We start from the raw sequence: 7,156 nt of genomic DNA, 5'->3' as shown, positions 1-7,156 counted from the left end.
TTAATCCTTTATCCCTCTGGATATAAAGTAAACCTCAATATAATCACAACCAAATAAACAGTGAGCGATACACAATCAAAACCCCACGCACACTTTCTTTACATTCACTGTGTAGCAGCCTCTGATGAAACAGAACTGTATCTGAGATAATCTGTCAAGAGATATGACACGCTTTTCACATCATGTTGTTATGCCAGGCTTCTGACTTTATCCCTTAAAATCGGAAGAAATTCACAACTTTATATATATAAATTCACACATACACATACACCCAGAACGTGTACCCTCAAGGCATGTTCCAGGGTGGCAATCTTTGTGTGGCCAACACATGTGCCCTGAGGGGGTACTCTTGTGTTGGCGCATAGGTGGTACGTGGATCGTCACCTGTGTGTAATCAAACGTATCCTCAGGCCTCGTTTTGTTTTTCTTCATTGTGCATTTGACTAAGGACAAGGGCGTGTTCTCTGACTCATCTGCTGCAGCACACACGCACACACACCATCAGACGGGTGTGGTCTCGTCTGATAGGCTTCCACTGCCAATCAATAACGTAACTAGGCAGTTGGTCAATCACTGTTGCTCTAGGCTGTACTGTACTTTTTCGAGGGTTTTATTCTAGGGTAGCTATTTTGTGCCTCTTAAATGACACCATATTAGTTCACAGCAGAATGCCCGTCTCTTCTTTCCTGCCAAGTTATTATTTTAACTAACCACAGAATATATTTGGATCCCAACAGCCAATAAAACCAACTAAATATTTTGGGATACATTTACATAAACAGATTATCTGCTAACACTCATTTAAGCGAGTGAACATCTGGCGTGTGTGAGTGTGTGGAGGGGAAAGGAGGAACACAGTGTATCCATAAAGCTCAGAAAAGCAGCTTTGAAGAGTGTGTTGGGGACATTAGGGAGAGTGCGGGGTAAAGCTCAGAGGGTGTTACCAATGGACCGTGGAGAAGAGGGGTTCCAATGGTCCTTGGTGCCTGGGCAGCATGCAGTATAGCCTTGAGGGGGCCCACAAATTACTGATTGCTAATATTTAAGGTATTGTTGATGTATATAAATAACACTCACTTGTATATATCCATACTTGTATCTTAAAGATCCTGTATAGCAAATTCCATGATTTGCTTCTCAGTACATTATATACGTGTGAAATTAGTTCCTGAAAGCATGTGCAAAGTGCTAAAATGTGTCTCACTGAAATGTTGAGTTAGACCGTTGAACAGTTTCTCTTCCATTTTCAGCTCAGGTTTTGTATTGGCGGAGCCAAAACCCGACGATCTACGTCACAGCGACCGATCTACATCAGATCACAGACGGTTGCATTATTTTACTCAGCTGGTACGATGCAAAGACAAAGTAATTAACACATAAAACAGAGAATGCAGGTATGGCTGCTCTAATATCTCCAATTGATTTAGCTAGTGTTGCTGTTGTTGCTAAATTCAATACATTTGAGGGGGCGGAGCTTCAGCTCCTTCAGGTTACACGCCCCCCCAGTCTCAAGCAGAGAAGACTGCTACTCACGATTTCAAAGCCTAATTTAACATACTTGTCTGTGTATTTTTTTCATTTGAATTTGGATGTGTAGTAAACAACACATTCTTCTGTGGTGTGATAAACTTGAAACTAATTTTCAATTCCACTTTACGGATCTTTAATTTTGAAACTCATATAAAAAAATGTATATTAATTTTATTATTAATTTTAGAGCCCGACCGATGAAGGATTTTTAAGGACGATATCGATACAAATATTTGATGGTTTAAAAATCGGATATTCCGATACATTGTCCGATATATTAAAAAAAATAATCTAGAAAAAGCCTAACAAAACATAAACAGATTTCCCCAACACTCTGCCCGACTCTGACTGGACCATCTGGTTTATGACGTTCTAAACACGAATGTTGCCAACAGGGACGTTGTAGAGTGCCATCTGGTGGACAAACTATGCAACGCCAACACTCATAACATGGTTGAAGGGTGTTTTGTCAGTTGTTTTTATATATATATAAATATATATATAAATATATTTATCGGCCATTATAAATGACGATACTGATAGTTTGGAAAATGCCTAATATTGGCCGATAATATCGCCCCCCCGATAAATCAGTTGGGCTCTAATGAATATACAGCTCTTTAAGAAGCCAGGCTTCTTAAAGAGCTGATCAGGAGTGATTAATGCCAGATGTTTCCTTCACCTCCAGGGTCCTTGTGCTCGCAGGGTTAGTGGAGTGGGGGCTTGGTTGGGCACTGGAGCGGCGCAGACACCACCCATACCACTGTGTGAAGAGGAAAACATTTTAAATATAGTTTCAATATGCTTCCAGTTCAGATTAGATATGGTGTATCCTTGTGCATCACTATGCAACACAGATCACGTTGCTGCAGACCAAACATCATTGTGCTTACTGAAAATGTTACTTTTTGTCCTATTTCTGCTTTGCAGACCTGTTGAAATTAAGAAAAGCAAGTTCTATACCTTTTCATTGCATAAAAAAATCGTATGTTTTGCTCTCTTCAAATTCATAGTCATAACTCTCAAAGTCAAAATAATTAGTCAAATTTATTGCCATATTGTAACCTTGTTTAATCCGGTTTTGAAAAATCCGGAAATGTTTCTTTATTAATCTTTTCTTTATTCAAATAAAACTCTGAGTTGTATTTTGAGAAGATGGTTACCATATGAAACAACATTGTATTTAGCTTAATTTAATTTATGGTAAGCTATTCTTCCTTCAGCTCAAGATGGTAAAGCAAAGTTCAGCCCTGTCAGCTAAGCTGTTCATCAGAGGGGTCAAATCTGGACATATTCATAGCAGTGGACTCCTGATGACAACTCACCATTTCACATGGACCCTGAAGGTATCAGTGATTCATCCTGAGGTGAGATGGTCAGTGAGATAGAAGACATTACAACTAGTGATCTTTCAACAGTATAGTCGGCTAAAATGTGGCCGAAAATGTGGTTCAACACAAACATTTGGGAAAAAAGGCCAGAAATGCGGGGGGAATGTATGTGTGTGTGTGTGGGGGGGGGGGGTGCTTATGTCTGTGTGTTTGACTGCTGCACATCAGTGACCGACCCCACAGTAGTACGTGATGCGTTTTGTCATGTCCCTGACCTGGACCTGCCCTTTTCGTTTTCTGTCTGTTCTTTCTGTCGGTCCCTTTTGGTTTTCAATTACAGGCTCCAGCATTCCTGTCCACACAGTCCGTCTACCCTGTTAACTAATCACATCTGCGGCTCATCAACTCATCAACTCATCAGGATATTAACACCGGTTCGACATCCACTCTTCGCCAGTTCAACGTCTCTATTAGTCCACGTTAGTCGGCCTGTGTGATTTATTGTAGTCAGTCTATTCGTCAAATTCTGTCAGTAACTTGGTTTCTCTGTCTGTTTTCTTTAGACTCGGTTCATACCTTTGCCAGCTCCAGTCCTGTCTCGTCAGTCCAGCATTACCCCGGATTCTCTGCTACCATCTTTTCTCCAACTTACAATAAACCGTTAATTGACTCCCGTGGTCTGAGTTTTGCATTTGGGTCTACCTGCCAGCCATCGTGACACGTTTTATTTTTTATATGAGACATTTTTGTTAATTTATCATTTCTGTATGTCAACATCCACCTATAACTATGGACCTGGGCCTGGCCACTCCCTATACTTTCTCTTTTGCTGACCATTTTGGTAAGTTGGTTTGTAACTTACCTGTATCTAGACCATGTGAGTTTTTTTAAATTATTATTAATAAACCCATATTCTGCTCAAGGATCAGTTGCTTCTCATTGCCTCTTTGGTCATCCTACAGGGTATATGTGTATGTTTAAATCTCATGTTGCTGTTCAAATGTGTATAAATATTATATTTCTGTGTTTGTTTGTGTGTCTATGTTTGTAAAATGGTGTGTGTTTTTGTGTGAATATGAACACAACAACCAGAAGCAAATATTTATATTGTCTGCAAATATCTATATATATATTTTTTTTTCACACATTGTTATTTCTCAATGTGGCCAGAATTGCTGTAATAACTATACCCATGGGAATCCAAGTGGGTTTCCTTCATCCCCAGAAAAGAATGATAGATTGCAAACAGGCTTAATAATTATTTTAATAAAGGTAAAGGTTCTTAGCTAAGAGTATCCTCCTAAAACATATTCACAAAGCTGCTGAGACCAACTTTTACTGAGGAATGAGGAAAATCTTAAGCTAAAAGGGGATTTACCTTGTTGCTATGGCTTATTAACTATGCTCACATAGTTAATAAGCCTCTCAGTGATCTCACAGTGATTTAATCATAGAAATATTGTAGAACGAGGTATTGTGCAAATTGTTTAAATTGTAGGCTAAGTGTCACTAATTAAACAGGTATATGTTTAGCGAATTGTCAGCCTCTAACATGTGCATCTCGTAAACAAATAGGTCAATGTGGGGTCTGGAGAGGGCATTTATTGTGATATGCAATGTTCTACTGACGGCTGGCTGAACTATATCTAGTTTGTTTGCGCTGCATAGCTGCAGCCACCCTGTGGCCAAGTAGCATAGAGTTGTCAAAACCTTGATCTTCTGTGTTATTAGGTTGTTTCTATAAGTGACTGTATCCATTTACATTTACATTTAGTAGACACTCTTATCAAGAGCAACTTACAATAAGCATAAGGCCATTCCCCCCTAGGCAAGTAGGGTGAAGTGCCTTGCCCAAGGACACAACGTCATTTGGCACGGCCGCAAATCTGATTAATAGCCCGATTCCCTAACCGCTCAGCCATCTGACCCCCGCATCCCTGATAACTCTACTACAATAATAATACCCTTGCAATTAAGGCAATACCTTTTTAAAAGCCCATTATCACAGCATGTTTCAAAAATCTTTTCGTTCCTAGGTGGATTGGCAGCAATAGATATTTTAAAATTGTTTGTGATTTGGTCTTAGTGACTTAGGAGTTCTATTTACTACCCCTAACTTTTCACAGATTTAGGAGCTGGTTCTTTATTTTTAAGAGTTTCTCCTGAATCGGCAAGTTAGGAGCTACGTAAAGGCTTAAGATGTTTTGCGAATATGGCCACTGATGAAATTTTTAAATATATTATTACTGACAAAAAGCAATGCAAAATAAGGTTTCAGTAATATTTACAGATGAATTGTGAATATTGAAATTAGTTAGGCAAAGTTAAAGTGGTGAATATTACAAAAAGAAATAGGATGATTTGTAATGGCAATGGCTGGTGTGATCAGCAGTACCATCCTGCTGTCATTAGTCACTGTTTGTCACTGTGTGTCTGTCTCTACACAGTCAGTTCACAGACTGTCATACATGACAGAAGTGGAGACTGGGTTTGAGTCTGGTTCAAACTATTGATTGTTTCCTGGAAGATTGGGGACTACAATAAATAAAATGGATGTTAGAAAGCTTTTAGCTATCAATTGAAACTGAAAACTTGCAAGTTGACATGACTTAGGACCACACATTTCCGATGACGAGACAATTAATTCATAATAAATGGGTGTTTGAATGAAATGACCTATTTTCAGTCATCCACTTAATGGAATGTCTGTCAAAGCACGATAATTTGGTTTGCCCAAAGGTCTTTTGTTTCAGCTCTTAACGCATCACGCACACAAACACGCCTCACCAATCGTTGACTATAACTGTGGCAAACTGCGGATCACGTACCTCACGTTCAATTGATCTTGACTTTATTTTGACTTGTGCGTGGGGGACTCGTGGTTCTCTTTCAATAAACGTCAGAAAATGGGCGGCAACCCGTAAAGCTTCATGTAAAAGCGAGAAGCGCCCCTTCATCCGTGCGCATTGTGACCAAACCAAGCTTCGCCAAAGTCTTCCAAGAACAGACCAAATCAATTCAAGTAAGTAGCAGTCTTTGTGTACGTTGTGCATATAAATATAGAAATGCTTGTCACTTGTCATTAAGCCGAGCGATATTTTGAAAGATAACCTGCTGTATATGAACGTAAAAAAGGGACCGACAACAATAACTCGATGTCTCTCGACAGAAATGGAAACCATACATGAAATCATCCCCTTTGCTAAGGAGATGCTAAGGCAGAAACCTAACCGAAGTATGCTAAAGTTGTACCTGATCGGATCGGTGGTGGCTACCCTGGGAACAGTCCTGGGTCTTATGGACAAGGTTTGCAAACTATTTTCCTTCAACGAACCAATAGATGCCGAGCTGGCGCAGCTGATGGCCAGGAGAAAGAAAGAAGAATTGGAAGTTGGGAGACAGGGAGGTGTAGCCAAAGAGGTCACTCAACCCAAGGAGCAGAAGGAGACGGTGGTGCAGAGAAACGCAGCCAACCGCCTCCACGCATCTTAAAGTTCCCAGTGTCTTTTGCTGTTACACTGCGCAGCTTTTATAACTCATTGGTGCGCGTCAAAAGGTACTGAAAAAGCTTGACGAGAGCAAATGCAGACACAGTCAACTATAACGTTATTTGAGTCTGACTGCTGAGCTGCGCTACGCTGCTTTGTGTGACCTGACGCAAAGTTGAATGACCCTTGTCGACTTTTCTCCACGAAGGGAAGGTTAGAAGGTCTTGTCCTTTTTCGTGTAACGAAAAAGAACAAGGTCGCTGCTGTGCAGTCTCCCAAGTTACATTTGCTACAGTGGTGCCAAATAAATAACATTGTATATGCAAGACTGGGCTACGTGACAATCCTGTAAATGTATGAAATCTTTTTGCAACTTAATAAAGAAAATATTTGATGTACGCTATTCTGTTAATAATGCTAGATTATATTTAAAAATAGAAATTTTGGAGAGCAATGCTAAAACACCGTAGCTTGCGTCTGTAAAATGAAATGCAACGTCTGCAAGTGAAAGGTCATGCAATGTTGAGGATTTCTCCCCACTTGACTTCCCTGTCATTGGCTATTGCATAGACAGACTGCACCTGCTTCAGTAAAACCTGTCAGCAAGGCTAGGACAGGTGAAACCGAGACTATGGAAGGAGAGATGATGAAAAGGTAAGCTAGGCTTTTAGATTGGACCGGAGCATTTTTCTTCCTGGGGCAAACGTTTCACAAATCCTAATACCACCTCTCTCTAGTTGATAAAGCACTCCTGCGGGAAATGGGACGTGCACAGATGCATGCCGTCCGTTTTGGCAGCCAAATCGA

This window comes from Hypomesus transpacificus, chromosome 9 (assembly GCF_021917145.1).
Source record: "Hypomesus transpacificus isolate Combined female chromosome 9, fHypTra1, whole genome shotgun sequence".
In the NCBI taxonomy this organism is placed as follows: domain Eukaryota; kingdom Metazoa; phylum Chordata; class Actinopteri; order Osmeriformes; family Osmeridae; genus Hypomesus; species Hypomesus transpacificus.
Note: the sequence above shows the minus strand (reverse complement) of the source record.